The 19,402-nt window shown below is 41.7% G+C and overlaps 1 long non-coding RNA gene across 1 annotated transcript in view; it reads left to right on the forward strand.

The window, feature by feature from the left end:
- Window positions 1–323: 323 nt before the first annotated feature.
- The window catches only part of LOC124456577, a 31,063-nt gene continuing 11,984 nt past the window's right edge, over window positions 324–19,402 (forward strand). The window contains exons 1-2 of the long non-coding RNA XR_006952338.1: window positions 324–483; window positions 14,897–15,029. This is a non-coding gene — a long non-coding RNA (uncharacterized LOC124456577). The remainder of the gene's footprint in view (window positions 484–14,896; window positions 15,030–19,402) is intronic.

Below are 19,402 nucleotides of genomic sequence, written 5' to 3' on the forward strand. Positions count from 1 at the left end.
TCTTTTGATTTGCTGCTGGTGCATGTGCGATAATTTATTTTTGAGAGCCAATGTATGTAATTACATATTGCCAGAAATCAGTGGTGGATCTAGCAGTTTTTCTGACTAATACCGAGCGCTGAATTTTGGTATTATAGAACATCGCAACGTTTGGTATTATAAAACTACGGCATTTCCTTCATTCTTAAACATCATTGAACATTATTTTTACTGATTTCTTCAATGAAAATAAGATTTTACTGAATTTTTAAGTGATTTTAATTTAATTAAGTTAGTTGACCACTCAAAAATTGTTGTTATGTACGTTCATACTGCAGGAAAAAGCAAGCCAAGTCTTTATTAAAGCCTCTTCCTTTTTTATCAGTACTTGATACCTATAATGGCAAAATATTTGGAGTAAGCAAAACAGGAAAATCGTACAAAGTACGTTCGCAGCCTTTGCTCAGTCTTATGAAGCAGGAAAATCAAAGCCAAATAATTCAAGTAAGCAGTGGCTAATAGCAATTGATTTTTAAGATTTCACTTTTTACTCGAAATCATTAATAAACATTCCATTCTCCTTGTCTTTCCTCGTGCAGTAATGTAAAGCACTATGTAAAAATTGCTTCCTTGATCTCTATTATTTTTGGAACATGTACGAACACGACACAAAAGTATGAGCATAGAATTTACATTAGCGAAGATGACTTGTGCCCTTTACATTTCTTAAAAGAAAGGTCAGAACTATGTCTTACGATTTTTTAACATGCAAACGCTGCAGGGGTACGAGAAAAGAGGGGCAGAGCGTTGCTTCCTTTGGGCCACCTTCTCCTAGATGGCGTCTACTCTACTGGCTTCGAAGTTCCAAACGCCCTGGGAGCATAGATGCTTCCACTGCAGTTTGTCTCCCGCGAACTCCTCCCAGGTGTTTGGGTCTATGTTGCAGCTCTTCATGTATCCTTTAAGGGTGTCTTTGTATCTCCTCATTGGTCTTCCTTGGACACGGCTCCTGTCTTGTAGTTGACCATATAGCAGCATCGTTGGGATTATGCTGTCATCCATCCTTACGACATGGCCTGTCCATCGGAGTTGAGCTTTTTATGATCAAGCTCTCAATGCTGGGAAGTCCACACCTTTCAAGAACTTCAAGGTTGACACTTTGTCCTGCTACATGATACGGAGGATTTTTCTCAGGCAGCGCTGGTGGAACTGTTCCAGCTGTTGTAGGTGCCTGCGATAAGTGGCCCTGTTTTCACAGCAGTACAGCAGAACACTCAGGACCACAGCCTTGTACACAGAAATTTTGGTGACGATCTTGATGACGTGTTCCTGCCAGAGTCTTCTCTTTAGTCTGCCGAAAGCAGCACTGGCCTTTGCAATACGCGGCGTTACCTCTGCGTCCAGGGAATCAATGTTGCTGATGGTGCTGCCAAGGTAGCAGAATTTGTCAACAGTCTTGATGTTGGTGTGGTTAATTATGACAGGAGGTGGTGGTGAGGTGTCACGAGTCTGGGATGGTTGAAGCCAGACAAGGGTCTCCGTCTTGCCTAGGCTGATGGTAAGCCCAAAGCAATCACATGCAGCTGCGAAGCGGTCTGTTATTCACTGGATGGCTTCATGGGAGTGGGTGACTAGTGCACAGTCATCTGTGAAAAGAAATTCACGCAAGAGTGCCTCGTAGACTTTGGTTTTGGCCTGAAGTCTTCTGAGGTTGAAGAGCTTTCCATCAGTACGGAACTGAATGTACACCTATTTGTCGAAGTCACGGAAGGCGTCGAGCAGCATCGCTGTGAGCAGGATGGAGAAGAGAGTGGGGGCAAGAACACAACCTTGCTTCACATCGTTCTTCACAGCATATGGGTCCGATGTCTCCCCACTTTCCTGGACACTTGCCTGCATGCCATCGTGAAAGGGGGCTACCAGAGAGACTAGTTTTTTGAAAACCCAAATTTTCCCAGGATCCCCCAAAGGCCTTCCCGGTTAACGGTGTCGAAAGCCTTAGTTAGGTCTACGAAGACCATGTGGAGTTCCTTTTCTTGCTCGCGGCACTTTTCATGCCACTGGCGGATAGCGAAAACCATGTCAGTAGTTCCCCAGAAACCACACTGAGATTCAGGGACGATGGCCTCGCAACATTTCTGATTAGCCTATTGAGGACTACTCGTTCCAAAACCTTGCCTTCGATGCAGAGGAGGGATATCCTCCATGGTTGTCACATGAGGTCTTATCGCCCTTCCTCTTATAGATGTGCACGACGGCAGCATCTTTGAAGTCCTGGGGGACCTTGGCAACTTTCCAAACCTCCTGGAATGAGGATGTCAGTTTGTCCAGCTGTGCCTGGCCTCCGTTCTTGTAGACGTCAGCTGGAATGCCATCAGCCCCAGGAGCCTTTCCAGACCTTGTCTGCTTGAGGGCTTTCGCAACCTCGTCTCTGGTGGGTGGGTCGGGAATTTCCTCTTTGATTGGAAGCTGGGGGATTGGCAGGTGGGGGAGGGACTCAATGGCTTCTTAGTTCATCTGTGACTCTCTATTCAGCAGTTTGTTGAAGTATTCAGCCCAGCGTGAAAGTATGTCAACTTTGTTTTTTAGCAGTGTCGCTCGGTCTGCAGACCTGATGGGGGTACAGCCTGACGATTTTGGACTGTATACCACGCGAAGCCTATCGTGGACCTTTTTTGAATCGTGAGCATCAGCTGCCACTTGGATTTCTTAGGCTTTCTTTTCCCACCAGGCCTTTTTAATTTCCTACAGCTTGTGTTGCACATGCTGCCCCCCTTGCTGGTACTCTTGCTTCTTCTTCTCGCAAGATTTGTCCCTATAAGTTCACTGTGAGCCTTATGGAGCCTGTCAATAAGCCTGTTGATTTTGGCGTCATTCTCGTCAAACCAGTCTCGATGTTTTCGCTCAACGTATCCAAGGACACTCGATGCAGAGTTGTAGACGGCTTCTTTGAAAGTGGTCCAGTCTTCATCTATATCCTCCTCGTGATGTTAATGTTTCCCAGGGCTACCTCTGGCATCTCTTGCAGCTCTTCTTTGCTGGGTAGAATGCGAGCTACATTCAACTTCCTCAGTGGCTTCTTTCTTGCTGATTTGTTCTTTCTGGCTAGCTAGATGTTCATCTTGCTCTGTAGCAGGCGGTGATCAAAAAAACAGTCGGCACCGCACATGCAGCGTGTGATGTGCACATCTCTGCGGTCCCTCTGGCAGACGATTACGTAGTCCAGCATGTGCCACTGTTTGGAGCGAGGGTGCATCCATGTGTTCTTCAGCTTGTCAGCTTGTTGGAAGAGAGTGTTAGTGATGGTTAGCTCGTGCTGTGCGCAGAGAGATAGTAGCATCAGATCATTGGAGTTGCACTTGCCAGCTCCATGGCGACCCAGAATGTTTGGCCAGATGGTGTAGTCAACTCCAACTCGTGCGTTAAAGTCACCAAGGATGATGAGTTTGTCTCTGCGGTCAACACTTGAGAGTAGCTGGTTGAGCTCTTCGTAGAAGGCTTCCATCACTTCATCTGGGTTTGCCATTGTAGGGGCGTAGGCGCTGACAATTGTTGCGTTGCACTCTTTCTAGAGTTTCAACCACAGGGTCATGACGCGATCGCTGATGCCCTGTGGCAAGCTGACTAGTCGCCTTGCGAGCTGAGTGCGTATGGCAAATCCCACGCCTGAGTGTTTTGGGGCATTTTCCGGTTTCCCAATGCAGTAGAAGGCGTAGCCACCACCTACTTCTTCCAGTTGAGTTTCATCTTCAAGTCTGGTCTCACTCAATGTGGCTATGTCCACCTGGTATTGTCTAAGCAACCTTGCTATTAGAGCAGTGCGTCGCTCTTGTCTGTCTCTTCTGTCGAACAGCATTCTCACGTTCCATGCCCCAATGCTTAAGTGCTTTCCTGTCTTGTTATCCTTAGTTGTACGACCGCTTAGTTTGATGCCCAGGCAGGTGCGGTTCTTGCCAGGTGTAAGTAGGGCAGGCTTTGTTTAGGGATCCTTTTATTTCCCTTTCCCCAAGTGGGGAGAGCAGTGTCTAACACTAATGAGGGCTGCTCTGTCACTGCAAGAGGATACAGGCGCCCTATCTGCCCTAGGTTTACGGCGGACGGCCATCAATTCGCAGCCGCCTGCGTGCAGAGTCGTGGCTAAGAACTTACAGCAGCAACCTCGGCCTGTTCCCGTCTCCATTTCTCCATCGCCACAGGACTTGAGATAGCTGGCGCAAAAAAGGAATGGTTGCATCATTTGATTCCGGCAAACCTGCTTGCCTGACCAGCACAGGTGAATGTTTTAGGTGAAGAGGGGATGTGCATGCCGTCTCCACCCTCTCGCCTACTGACGCTCAATGCTCCACAGGTGTAGAAGCTGCCACGTGTAGAGCGGCCCCAGCAGTTGCAGCATTCTTCTTCGGAGTATCCGTCTCCTTTCCCGTGACCGAGTACACCGCAAGGCGGCGGCGGTTTGGAGTCAGGGTTCTCCTTCCCCTAGGTGAGCTTCCTTCCTGGGTTAACGAGCCACCACCTGCCCAAAGCATCTGATTTTAAGGCACCAGAGACCCGCCTTCGCCCCTTCTCCTGTCGGTAAAAGCAGTTCCGCCGGGCTAAAAGTAAAGCCACACGAGCAGGCCAGGAGTTGGACTTTGTTGACAGAGGCTGTTTGAGACGCACGCCGTAAGGAGCATTTTGTAAACACCGGGAGCTTGTCGCCGTAGCCACTCCTGGCTGTGTCAACTTTGAAACAAATGCCGGTCAGTACGACACCAGCAACTACCCCAAAGACCATTCTCTGTTCAGCACAGCCAACAAGAAGGTGCTGGGGAAAGCTAAGGAAGAGTGCGCTGGGGCGCCTATCGCTGAGTTTGTGGGGCTCAGGCCCAAGATGTACTCTATCCTAAAAGCCGATGGTCTGGAGGAGCGCAAAGCCAAAGGTGTTAAAAAGGCCGTAGTGGAAAAGCATATCAGTCATGCCCAGTAAAAAGAGGCGCTCTGTGAAGCAAAGCGACTCCGCCTCGGTATTGATATGCTGCGCAGTCCTGGGATCAGATCTTCGGCGAGCATGTCAACAAGACATTGTTAAGCCCGCTGGACACGAAGCGTTGCATCGCGGCCGATGGGATATCTACCCTAGCATACGGGCATAGTGAAGCCGGTGCCGCAGGCAAATAAATAATAAATAACATGGGTAATTATGCTGATAATCACAGTAGAAAAGCCGTTCCACGGCTAAGCGCAAGATACTAATTGTTAGTGAAAGCTTTCATAAAAGCGTGAGAGGACCCATGGACTAATCCCTTGGTGTTTCAGTCCCAAAGGGCATCACTTGGATCTCCTCGCGCACAAACGCGCACTTGTGCCCATCGCTCAAATATAAAACACAGGCTTCCCGCCCTCAACCACACCCCGCTCAACCTGAAGGGAGGTCACACTCCAGATAGGATCGGTCACCCTACGCCGTTTGCCACCCTCTAGTTTGCCAGGGGAATAAAAGTACCGCACAATAACATCCAATGGCAAGCGTCGCTCTTTAAAACCAACTGGACAAAGCGTCGGCGCAACGGGTTTGGCCTTAACGCTTTTCTTCCGAGTCGCAAGCGAGGGCTTTTGCCCGTCAAACGAGTAGCTTCATTATTGAGCGCTTTAACCACCTCAGGTAATCTTGATACCGATTCTTTGTTCCGAGTTCCGAGCTTAGTCAAATCGCTATGATACTAATAACCAAACAATCGCTCCGCCAAGGTTAGGTTAAATCTTTCTACGAAATCCTGATCTCTATGAACTCCGACCCTACCCCGTCGAATCGTGATACCCTTTTTCTCACACGCTTTTTACACATCTCCGCGGAACTCCGAGGCAGGGTAGACTTGTAAAACCTTAGGACATCGAAGAGGCCCACGGGCATCAATCTAACGCCTTCCCAACCGGGGTCGCTGTCTTGTCTGTGATTGCCTGGGCCTCCTTATACCGACTTGCTACGTCGACGACCGTCAGTGCGTATTTGAATGTGCGTCTTCCGACTCGATCTTAAGGCAGAAGCAAAAGATCGGCCTGGTAAACCTCATTCGTGGTGTTGATGTCAAACTTAGGTTGGGGGATAGTACTTCGCGCTGGTGCGGGCAAAGTAGATCTGCCAGATGCCCTGTTTTGTTATCCATTTATGAGTCACATCCTCGCCGACGCCAGCCTCTTTAGCCAGCCTTAGGATAGCAGCAGAGCCGCGCCAGCACCCTGCTGGGCTGTGGTACGACTCTGTGAGGCGTTCCTCAACGCTTCTGTCAGTAGAAACGCGACCATGCTTTATCGGGACGACGGCTTTGACACTACGTGTCGTAGGCGACTTCTTTTCAGCTTCGAAATCGTCAGGACGACAGCCAGTAGTCAGAGGCACAAGGTCGAGCCCCTTGTGATCATTGGCTAGAGGTTCTTTGCCGAATACCATACTTAATCTTTTTAAAAGCCTCTCTACATAACCCTCTTCGATAAACAGCCGTTAGTCAGGACAGCATAGTACCCGCAGACAAGTGGGCAGCGACCGCAATGAGCAATGCCGCCATTTGCCATCACTGCGCACAATAGGTTCTTTCTTCCCATGTCAACAAACGCTTCCCGAGACATTGCTCTCTATCCCTCCATTGAGACATCGGCAATATCGCTGAACTCCAGTTGTGGGAAACCTCGCAGAGCTTGACCCCTGAGATCGTGGTGAGCTACTGCAGCAACACCATGGCAGGCAACTCAAAGCTCCTCCGGAAGACCCATTATTAGCTTGATATGTTGTTCATATCTTTTGGCACATTAAATCTCTCATTAAAATTAATTAATATCAACAGTTCTTAGATGAAAAAAGATCAGATACCCTTTGGAAATGTACTCTCCAGTGTTGAATTTCAACCAAAATGAGACCTCGTTCACTTGTTGGTAGGAGCGTGGACGCCGCAAGTCGGGCTTAGCAAGCACATAATTGTTAATGCCGTCGAGTGTCTGACGAGAAAGGTCTTGAGGACCCGGCTGTCAGAGTTGTCCTCATACTCCACAGCGGGATGGATAAAATCTGTGTAAAGGAAGACTGCCCACCAAACCTTGATCAGGTCTACTGCATAAGGAAGGGTTTTCACGATTCCGGAGGAGCCACCTGCGGCATCCACAATTTGCCTGCCACAATCTTGCCTAAGCCGAGGATGAGGGAAGAGCTGTCTTTTTTTTTTTATCTTCAAGGTCTTCCCAGCCGGCACCGTATTCTGAACTTGACTCTGAGCCCGCACGTAGCTAAAGACTATACCTTCATGACCTGCGTTGGTTTGAGTCTGGTTTACAACTTTGATTAGGTGCCCGACCTCTGTGTATGTCCCTGTGAGGATGCTGAGCGCGGTCTTAATGTCACCAATAACAACGTACAGCTTGTTGCTTTCAGGCCCGACATTGTGATAATGGAGCTCAAACCGGGTACTTTCGACGAAAATCTTCTTTCCCCCAGTGTTTAGGTCCTTAACCCGCATCGTAAAGTTGGGCTCGAGTAGGCCGCGGCTGACTGCTGGCAAATTATTCACCGCGGATAGTACTACGCTTGTTGCTGCTGCCATGTTTAAACATGAGCAAACAACCCCCTTCTATCCAATTGGAGGCACAAGCCACTGACGCATTTACCGAAGGTGAACCATGGCGACTGTTAACATGATACAAATAACATAGAGTATTAAATTTGTAAAGTTAATGTTATTTCAGTTCTTTAGCTATAGTTCAGTGGACACGTGACAATCGTACGATTTTACATACTTCCTGTACATATATATTTTGTTGTTGTAAAATCGATACTTTTTTTTGAATAAAGTTCATAATCTAACAGGTTATAGGCCCAGGAGTAGCCCAGGTAGCCCAGGAATAGCCCAGAAATAGCTCAGCAATAGTACAGAAATAGTACAAGACCGTATTTATGGATAGTCAAACAATTATTTGGTTTGTGTTCGATGGAACAGCTGAGAACTATCCGGCATGGAGCACAAAGTTTACTGCATATATGCAAACGAAAGGTTTGTACAAAGCTCTCCTTGGGAGAGGAGTCATACCTCAAGAAGTTACACCGTTAACAGTCGACGCTACAAGTGAGCAAAGGGCCGAATGGGAAACAAAAGTGCGAGAGAGAAATCGACAAATTGATCAAATCAAAGAAAGAAACAACACGTTATGGTGTCATATTGCACTAGCTCTTGACAACAACAGCCTTTTATACAGACGACATGACTGCTTGTCGCCAGATGAAGTCGGAGACGGAGCAAAAAAGTGGCGTCTACTGCAACAAAGATTTTCTAACGTAGAAAAACCAACTGTAGTAAGTCTAGTTCGAAAAATATCTCGATTACAATTAGGGGGAAAGTGAAAAGTTCCGAATATCCGAATATTTTGTATGATCACAAGAATTAATGTCTCGACTCACTGAAGCCGGAGAAAATATATCAGAAACATTATTTAATGCTCTAGTCATTAACGGACTTCCAGAAAAATTTGAACACTTCGTGGTTCAAGAAAGTTTCAACCCAGCAGCTAACTTCTCAGAACTGCGAACTTGACTACAGAATTACCAGGATAGTCGGATCCAAAGAATCCAAGGAGAAGATTGCGCAATAGCAATGCATTCTAGAAATGCATCAGGTAAAACAAAGCCTCAATCAAGCAAAAGGGACTTGTTATGTTTGTGGACTCCCTGGTCATTTTGCCAATTAATGTAGTATAAGAAGTTCAGCTTTCTGTTCAAAGTGCAAGAAAAAGGGACATCTATCAAGAGCATGTAGGAGTCAGAGTAAAACCGAAGAATCTTCAACAAGAGGACCAAATTCATTCTCATCATACTTTCAATGCATGAACAGTGGTACTGGAATAAATAGTAACAGTAGAAAATTGAATTATATCACCGTTGATACAGGTTGCACAGATCACATCATTACTAAAAATGAACTATTCGACAACTTAAAACCATGCAATGCCAAAAATGTTAAGGATCCAAAGGGAAAATTAACACTTATTGAAGGTATTGGTGACGTACCAGTAAAGCTTCTATTGAAAGATGGGAAAGAAGTAGAGATGGTACTGCAAAATGTCCTTTATGTGCCAAATATGAAGTCAACCTACTCTCTGTCAACCGAGCTGACAAATTTGGACATAAGTTCGTATTCAAAGAGCGTGAAGCAAAGTTGATGTTAAATCATGGTCCAGAAATTGCACTAAACAAAAATGCAGGTTTATATTATCTGGAGATCATTTTCCAAAGATCTAGTTCCTGTAAGTCCATTACAAGCAACCAGAATAAAAGAGAAATCAAAGGAGATTTTCAAAGGTGGCGTTAACGCCTCGGACATTTGAACAAAGATGATGTCAAACGCACAGTTAACTTCGAAGACAAATTAAAGAAAGTGTGTGAAACATGCGCACTTGGAAAGCAATCATGCAAACCTGTACCTAAAGAAGCTCACAATAAGTCCCAGAAACCATGCGAATTGGTATACAAAGATATTCTTGGTCCCTTTGAAGTGCCTAGCCTCAGTGGATGCAGATATACAATTACCTTTGTGGACGAATATTCGAAGTATGCAGTTGTTAAATTCATGAGCAGGAAAGCACAAGCATTCGAAAAATTTAAAGAGTACGTAGCAGAATCAGGATTATCTCGAAAATTGAGAAGCGATAATGGAGCAGAGTATACATCGAAGCAATTCAAAGCTTACTGCATAGAATCAAAAATAATGCAGGAATTTACAGTACCCAAAACCCCGCAACAAAATGGAGTTGCCGAACGCTATAATGGAACTCTAGTTGAAATGGGACGATGTCTATTAATCCAAGAACAGTTACCAAAACGTTATTGGGTAAGAGCCCTTATCCACAGCATCTCATATTAGAAATCGCAGCGTTACCGCCAACAGCGAACAAGGGAAAAGTCCTTTCGACATATTCACCGAAAAAACCCCAAGATTAAATCATCTACGTACTTTTGGGTGCACAGCATATGTCATGAAAAGGAAGATCAACCTAAAGAAATTGGATTCAAGATCTGTGAAAGCAAAATTTATTGTTTACGATGACAAAAGCACGGCTTACATCCTGCAAGAATTCGAATCAATGAAAGTCCACAAAGCACGCGATGTTGTCTTCAAAGAAAGTGAAATTCAACCTTTTTAGCAAAAGATACGATAAATCTAGAACAACCAAGTCTTATGAGCCCCAACTTGGATTTCGACGATGATTTTTCAAAAGATGAGAAACTAAAGGAACCGATTGAAGATAAAGGGAAATAATGCGCCGATACCCGCTGTTCAACATCAGCAAGAGGATGAAGAAAATCCAGAGGAAGAAATCTCGCTTCCTAGAGAAAGCAGAAATCGGCGGCCATTAGAAAGGTATGGATTATACTATATGTTGATCACAACTAATGAAGGAAGTGTACAACAACCCAAGTCTTATCATGAAGCAATTACTACACCGCTAGCTGAAAACTGGAGAAAAGCGAAGAAAGCAAAGTATGATGGACAAAAAAGTAGACAATAACACATGGACAATAGTGAACGAACCAGAGAATGTACAAGTCTTACCAGGAAGATGGGTATATAAAGTAAAGTATGGAGCAGATGATCAAATCGACAAATATAAGCAAGATATGTAGCCAAGGGTTATGCTCAAGTCAAAGGCTTAGACTTTTCGATACTTACGCTCCAACCCGAAACTCTTCAAATCCTGCTCGCAATGACAGCACAAAAGGTCTACATATTGGCCAGATGGATGTTAAATCAGCATACATTCACTCCAAAACAGAAGAAGAAATTTATCTAGAACAACCACAAGGTTTTACCAAGAAAGCAAAATCAAGACGAAAGCAAGTTTGCAAGCTAAACAAATCACTCTATGGATTGAAACCAGTGGCAAAGAATTGGTATGAAGCATTGGCTACTCTACTTATTAAAGAAAAATTCAAACGTAGCTGCAACGATTATTGTTTATTTGTGAGAAAAGAAGAAGATGGAACATCCTCATACTTATTAGTTTGGATAGACGATATTATAGTGGCTGGTACGAGTGAAAAGCAGTTAGTAATATCAAAGCAATGTCGAGCAAAAATTTCAAGATGGACGACCGTGGCACAATGCACTTGTTCTTAGGAATGCGAATTCTACGATCTCACGACAACATTACCGTTCACCAAAAGAAATGCATCGAATCTGTTCTTCAACAATTCAACATGAGTGATTATAAAGCAGGAGCAACGCCTGGTGAAGTAAATCTGAAGCGAATCAGAAGCAACGACGATCAGAAGTTAGTTGATGGTAAGTTATACAGAAGTTTAGTTGGCTCATTACTATTTATTGGTAAACAAACCCGTTTAGATATCCTTCACATTGTTAATCAGCTATCAAGATTCCTATATAAACCAGACATTTCACATTTGAAAGCAGCAAAGCACGTATTAAAATATCTTAAAGGAACTATCGATTTACAATTAACATTCTTGAAGAATTCCAATCTCGATATCGTTGGTGATTCAGACGCAGATTGGAGTGGTGATCTCAATGATCGCAAATCAACTACAGGATATTACTTCAAATTTGAAGGGAACGGAGGTGCAATCAGCTGAGAAGTGAAGAAACAGGCAACTGTAGTACTTTCGTCAACCGAAGCCGAATATCAAAATACGGCGGCAGCTGTACTAGAAGCAATATACCTACGAGCACAAATGAAAGATTTAGGTTATCCAATGAAGAAACAAACCAACATTGGAGAAGATAACCAACCTTCTATAAAGATGTGTCACAATCCCCTATTGCATAAACGATGAAAGCACATTGATACGAAACTACATTTCATTCGAGAAAGAGTACAAAGCAAGGAAATAAAGATCAGTTACGTTCCAACCGAAGAAATGACAGCAGACATTCTTACAAAGTCTTTATCTCGAGTCAAAGTAGGAAAACATCGAGCAACACTTTTAAGGATTTAGTTAACTACATAGCAAGCTCATCATGAGCAAGCTGAGTCTGAGTGGGGGTGTTAACATAATACAAATAACATAGAATATTTAATTTGTAAAGTTAATGTAATTTCAGTTCTTTCGTTATAGTTCAGTGGACACGTGACAATTGTACGATTTTACATACTTCCTGTACATATATATTTTGTTGTTGTAAAATCAATACTTTTTTTGAATAAAGTTCATAATCTAACGGCGACGACTCTTGACACATCCCAAATCCCCGAGCCCTTCCGTGGTCTGTTGTCACCTGTGAAGGTAGTCCAGGATGCCATCGAGGAAGGGACAGAAAATAAGGTCTCCCTGTTTGAAGGGCGAGCTAGCGTCACTCTCTCTCTGGACAATCCAACTCTCTCGACTGGGATAGACATCAGCTCGGCAAAAAACTTTATGGCGCTTTCGGAATCGTATTTCATCGTCAAGATGCAGTACGAGGTACAAGATAATCGCAACCAACCAAACACGGGCGACTATCCAAATTGGATAACTCTTACGAGCCCAGCCTTTAGTTTGGTAAAAAAAAACGTGTGGAGCTCAACGGACAAGAGGTCACGCAAAGTGGCGTCGTGGCTGATATGCAGCCGGTTCAGCACATCCCGAGTCTTATGGAGAGCTCGATCGGGAAGTTGCAATACGCAGATAATGACTTATTTGGCTTACAGAAGCTGGATCCAAGAGGGCTTTGAAAGCTCTCCCCTTGCAGATCTACGCCTATGGAGTCGACCGTAGCGTTGGATAGCCTTTGCGACAAATACAGCAGGTGACGGAGGTGGAGACCCTGTCTTTACTACCGATCATACCCCCAAAAGAGTGCCTGGTGTTCAGCTCTCTTCAATCAAAGCCTTCTCGAATACGGTGCAAGAAAACATCATCCGTGACCTCAGCGGGAACTTTTAGTATAAGTTTCGCCCATTCCTCTCCCTCTTCTCCAGTAGGGATAGTTTGCTACCTCCAGAAAAACAGGTGAAGATTCGCGTCGACCTCCCAAAGGGCGATCTCAGTCGCTACTTGATCATTTCTAACAAAGGGTGCGGTGCGAATAACGCAGACGCTATCAGCAGAATACGTATAGAACTGCAGAATACGTATAGAACCCACCTATCGCATGACAAAAAACTACAGACACCAGGTCTCCATCGCTAAGGAGCTGTATTTTCACACGTGTTGATTCGGGGTAGTTCAGAAGTCGTTAAACAATGACGCTGGCGTTCTCGAGCTCCTAAACAATGCCCCAATCCCCAGGAAGATGATTCTCTTCATCACCAATTTGAGGCTTGGAGACACACCAAGACTTACTCCAATGCCACCGCAAACTCCAGCAACCGATTGGCTATGATCCAAGCCGATTTAAGCAAGCTCCGCATCATCATGAACGAGACGAACCTCTTTGATCACCCCCTGAAATTTTCGTGGCAGTGCAGCGAGGGTGAAACTAACCAAACAGTAGCCACTCACTTCTACGACCCCAATAAAAGTTCCTACGTGAGAGGCTACAACTTGGTCCAAGAGATTTTTGGAAAGACGTACTGCACGGAAGTGTCTGTCACGGCCGAGGACTGCTGCAACAACTGGTTCATGACTCCAATCAATCTCAATCTGGACCCTGTCACAGACAACGCAAAAGGAACGAATAGCCAATGGTATTGTTATTATTCGATGACAAGACGAAATGTTTTCGAATCTGAAGTTTACATATAGTAAAATATGTAAGCCGATTTCAAACGTTGAGCAAACTGCCTCTAAGAATACAGGATCACCATAAGGAACAGAATACGTAGCCATAAACCAAAATTGACCGTGTGATTTTGGTAAACGATGAAATACTTTGGAAATACAAAAGCCCACAAAATTAACTCGCTGTATTTATATGTTTTGATTTGTGCCTGACTAGTTTCCGTGGACTTATTTATCGACGATAGCGAACCAGAGCTGTGTTTGACTAATGCACAAATAATCCATCCAATCATAGACAAGTTTCAAAAGTTTCCGTGGATCGAGTTTTCAATGCACACTCGTGGGTCGTGCAAACTTAAGTGCACACTAAAGTAAGTAAACACAGTCTTACGAAAGAATGTTTTATGCAGTGCGGTGTTTGATGAAATTAAATGTAAATATGTTCTTAGCCCTTTGTTGGACAATTTAAGCAATTGTTTCATGAACCTGAAAAATTCAGATGACTCAACGGGACTCGAACCCAAGACCTCTGTGGTGCCGGTGCAGTGCTCTGACCAACTGAGCTATGAAGTCACACAGTGGTGAACAGGTCAATTTTGTTGGGTTCATGTTTTCTCGTGAAAGGGATGTTACATAAAACATTCTTTCGTAGGACATCCCTTTCACGAGAAAACATAACCCAACAAAATTGACCTGCTCACCACTGTGTGACTTCATAGCTCAGTTAGTCAGAGCACTGCACCGGAACCGCAGAGGTCATGGGTTCGAGTCCCGTTGAATTTTTCAGGTTTATGAGACAATTGCTTAAATTGTCCAACAAAGTGCGAAGATCATATCTACATTTAATTTCATCAAACACCGCACTGCATAAAACATTCTTTCGTAGGACATCCCTTTCACGAGAAAACGTGAACCCAACAAAATTGAGCTGCTCACCACTGTGTGACTTCATAGCTCAGTTGGTCAGAGCACTGCACCGGCACCGCAGAGGGTTCGAGTCCCGTTGAGTCACCTGAATTTTTCAGGTTCATGAGACGATTACTTAAATTGTCCAAAAAAGTGCGAAGATCATATCTACATTTAATTTAAACACAGTCTATGGACTTAACACAACTTTCAAGGTTGGTTTCCCGTAGTATTAACCTCCATGACCCTCGAACCTTGACTTACGAGCAAACGCTTTAAAACTTTGATAAGAAGCATAAGTAAATTAAAAGATTAAATTGAGCAATTTTTCAATTTAAGAAAACCTTTTCTTCCTTTGGAAATTTGACTAGTTTCTGGAAAATTGGGGCACTAGTCTCTGTCCATTCCTGCCAGAAGTCATGGATTAGCAAAAGAAGAAAGAATATCTTTACAATAGATTCTATTTTATGAAGTAAGTCTAGTGACCATTTTGCCAAACTCTTCATGACATAAGTTTGATTCAACAAGATTGCTTTCGAGTCAAAAATCACTGGAAAAATGCGTCCTTTTGCTAATATTTCAATAGCTTTCTTTCATCAAAAGCTTGTGCTTTATAGAAAGATTATAACATGTCACTATGTTATGAAATGAGCCAAATGTACTTGCCCTTAACTACTTCAACCAAATTACCTAAATACCATTCGATTATTTCATTTTGAATTTTGTGCCCTGAATTTTCTGCTCATCATTTGAATGTGCAGTGTCTGAAATTATAAATCAAAATAAATATTTTGCTAAAGCAGCTTGGTAAAATATATTCCTTATAATATAATGCCTTCTGTACCTTAAACCAGAATATAGTCAATTACCTTATCAATGAATAAATAAATGTTTTGGTCTTTTAATACAACTAGGGAAAACATACAGAAGTTTTGTCTTACTAAACTCATTATTTTTTATTTTGATTAAAAATTGGATCCGACACATATGCGGTATTAAAGTCTTTACCAACATTTGTAGACAACAAGACTTTACTTCAAAATAGAATTGTTTTATAGCCATTGGAAAAACAATAAGTTTCTTTTCAATAATGCCTCACTAAAATGTTTAATGGAACTATAAACCCCAATTTTTTGGCAAAATGAAGTCGAAACATTTGTTCTAGTATTTTTGCGAAAACAGAAATTTATTTCGTCCAATTGTTTGATTTTTATTGCTATTTATATTTAGTATTTGATGGACGTCGTGTTTTGCAACGGCAAATAGACTGGCTCTAGCTTTCTTTTTGACTTCATGCAAGGGAGTCTGGACTCGGCAATGTTTTGCTATTAGTTGCTTTGGACGAAGTGTGATGAAATATGACGTATAATTTATAATTTTTTTCTGCTTTTTAGAGGAATTTCGTTGTTGTCATTATCTTTATAAGTAATACAATTATTGCAAAGTTGTAAGAACGATGACTCAAACATTAACTACATTTCGGGGAAAACAATCCCTAAATGGAATAGCAGCATATGCGAGATAGAGCTTCTGCTAACAAAAATCGTTAGCAGACAAAATAAGCTTATGAAAAAATGCTAAGACGGGTTAAAAATGATACAAAATGAACAACTTAGTTTAGTGAACGTATTAATATAACCATATTAATTTGAATTATATTATTACACTAGGTCATCTGACTAATAAACAATCTAGATTTTAAAAGGTTGTTGTTAACGATCATTTTATTTCAAACGGTCTGTATATAATTTACTCTCTTTTCATCAGGAAACAGTTGAAAAACGACGCTATTAATCTGTAGGCTTCAAATACACATAATATGCACTTTAGCCTTCCAAACGGTTTAAACACGCGTTTTGCCTTATCAAAGTCAGCTGAGGCCCTGTTTACATGAGGCCGGAACGAAGTGAAACCGGAATGAAAATCAACATTTGTTGCATGTTTACATAGGACCGGCACTAAATCAGGAAAAATTCTTATTTGCGTAATGCCTCCTTTGCAGGCTAGTTTTACACTTGCTGGCCATTTTGTTTTTATAATTCGCTATTGTGCTCATGCGTTGCTGCCATTTCAGACCGGTCTGAACGTTAATTTAAGCTTACATTGATGCCGGTCTTAATTCATGCCACTCTGAACTCAGTCGGATAGGTTCAGCAGACGGTATGACTTCAGACCGCTCTGAGTTATTTTCGTAACGGTCCCATGTACACATCTATTATAAATGCTAATATAACCGACACGAGCTGGTACGGTTTGACTATGTTCCGGTCTCATGTAAACAGGGCCTGATATTCTTCTTAGCCTCTTTCCTTCTTGCTGCTTGTGGTTAAGGCACACATTTATTTGTCAATTTAGCATCTAGAAAACTATATTTGCCATCAAACATTAGATACAATTTGTCTGTTATCAAGTGTTGAATCAAAACTATTTAAGGAATACTCTTAATATAAACTGTATTCCATGACTCCCTTGAATGACATCAAAAAACTTACTCGTTTCCTGCTTCTACCTGCCATGATCCACTCAAAAGCCGCTTTTTGCAAAATTTAAAGTAAAATAAAATTTATCGATATGACCAATTATATTTTTGTTCTCGCAATAATAACAGGAACAATGCCAAGATTATATGTTGCAAAAAACTTTTCCCGTTATGTGCACTTTAACAGAATCTTATACCATTTGCATTAGAATTCAACTTTAACCATACTTACAATTTCACAGGCAATGTGATAAATCAACTTCACATCAGATCAATAGAACTTAATTTGGAGAGCTACTGCATCTAACCATTATTTTAATAAATGAAAAAAGTCCATAATTCTCCAGAAAAGTACTTTGTAATCTGTTTGCTTTAAATATTCATTGTAGGATCACATTGCAAGATATGCTCAAATCATTACTAAAATTGCATAAAAAAATGAAATACAAATCTCCCAAAAGCAAAATTTCACGTCAACAGATCTACCAAATGAAAGCTTGTTCAAGTATAGATAACACTGTCTCATCAGCATGTACAGTTTAATTCAAAATAAACTATACCAATTTTAAAATCAAATAGTTTTAAAATAAGAATATTTGTAACTAATTTCGAAAGAATAAACTTCTACCAATTAAGTTGCCTCCGAAATATTTGGGGGGCTTTTAAAGAATGTGTGTCAATCAAAATGCATTGCCCATTGATCACGGCGGACATTTTTGGGGTCGCGAAAATGTTAGCTTATGTTATTATTTGTTGTCCAAGGAATTTTAACCAAACAAAACTTTAAAACAGTAATTTTATAATCTTTAGATTTGAAATAGCGTTGTTTTCTAAGCCTAAAATGCTAAAACGGAAAGTTTAACAACACCCGACTCGTAAATATGATAAAAGAAAAGACAAAGCCAAATCCGATTCGGAGATTAACATTTTTGACGTGTTTTCAATTTTTACAAACTTGATAACTTTTTAATTGATGTTTTCTTGCTATAATTTTAGCTAAATTAGACGACGTAGTGACCATAATGTGATGAACTTAGATTGAGTGTGCTGCAGGCTCAAAAATTATATAATGTTATCAACAACGAGGTACAACCTTACATGTTTGAGCCTTGGCCAACGCACAAGATGATCATAATGATGACAATTCAACGACATCGGAAAGCGAAGATGAATACATTCACAGAATTGGAAATGTTCGATAATTAGTTGCATTTTATTGATGCTTCACTGTTTTTCCCTAAGTAAAAAGATGTTTATATCTTTTAGGTGCGACTGTAGCTTTTTTATAGCCATGAGTACAGGACGCAAAAATATATGTTGCCAAGAGGAAAACAATACATTATCAGAAATGTGCACAAACTTTAGATGTTACGCCTGAACACAAGCATGGCATAAATTGTCATATGTTTGTCCATCTTGAATGTAACGTTTTTCCTATGACCGCGCGAAAAAATTGTGAGAGCTAAAGCGACTACAATTATTAAAAACTGCACCTTTTTTTCAAAGCCGATTTAGAATATTGGGGTGATAGATATACAAAAACGGAGTAGAGTGGGTAATGGATGCACTATAGGATCACAATGATATCAATACTGCTATTGTTACATGCTTAATAAGTTCATTGAGTTATATAAGACCTGTAGAGGGAAGGAGACTGGACCCGGTTTTTAAAAGCATGGCGGTAATGGAGGAGGCTGAAGACAGGCAGCCAAAAGCTTTTTCAATAAAATATTATCAATCTGTAAACGTTCGATCGCATTAAATAGATTTTTCCTTTTGCAGTATATGTTTACGTAGTAATATCAATTTATTGCATCTTATTAACGTTAGAATGCATAAATATTTTTACACATACAAGAGGATAAAACTTTTTTCTAGCATAAATCTGAACAATTAACGAATAAAAAAATATTTCAATATCAATATAATTAAGATAGACTAATTATTGCATTACAAAAGCTCTGATATATCATAAAGGGCAATGCAAAAATTATAAGTTTTATTCCTACATTGTCAAAATTGCCGAAAGTACTTCAATTGAAACACTTTCCCATTTTGTAATAGCTGTTAGCGTTACTTTGATGACTTCCTTTCCTTTAGTCTGTGAAATTGGAAGAAGGTAATCATTAACTCGCAATGACATCTCCTTATTTGCAGCTCTTTGGGGACATAACCACATACCAGCCGCATTGCCATCAACCGTTACACTTGCTTTCTGGTTTGGAACCATGGAGTGATACTCACGCCGTAGAATAACACCAACATTGTTAATAGAAATAGCGAGTGAATGAGTCACACTCTGTCCTGGCTCTAAGGAAACTACAGTTCTATTAAAAAACTTTCCCACTTGACTTTCAAACATACTT

Source organism: Xenia sp. Carnegie-2017, unplaced genomic scaffold (genome assembly GCF_021976095.1).
Source record: "Xenia sp. Carnegie-2017 unplaced genomic scaffold, XeniaSp_v1 HiC_scaffold_56, whole genome shotgun sequence".
Lineage (NCBI taxonomy): Eukaryota > Metazoa > Cnidaria > Anthozoa > Malacalcyonacea > Xeniidae > Xenia > Xenia sp. Carnegie-2017.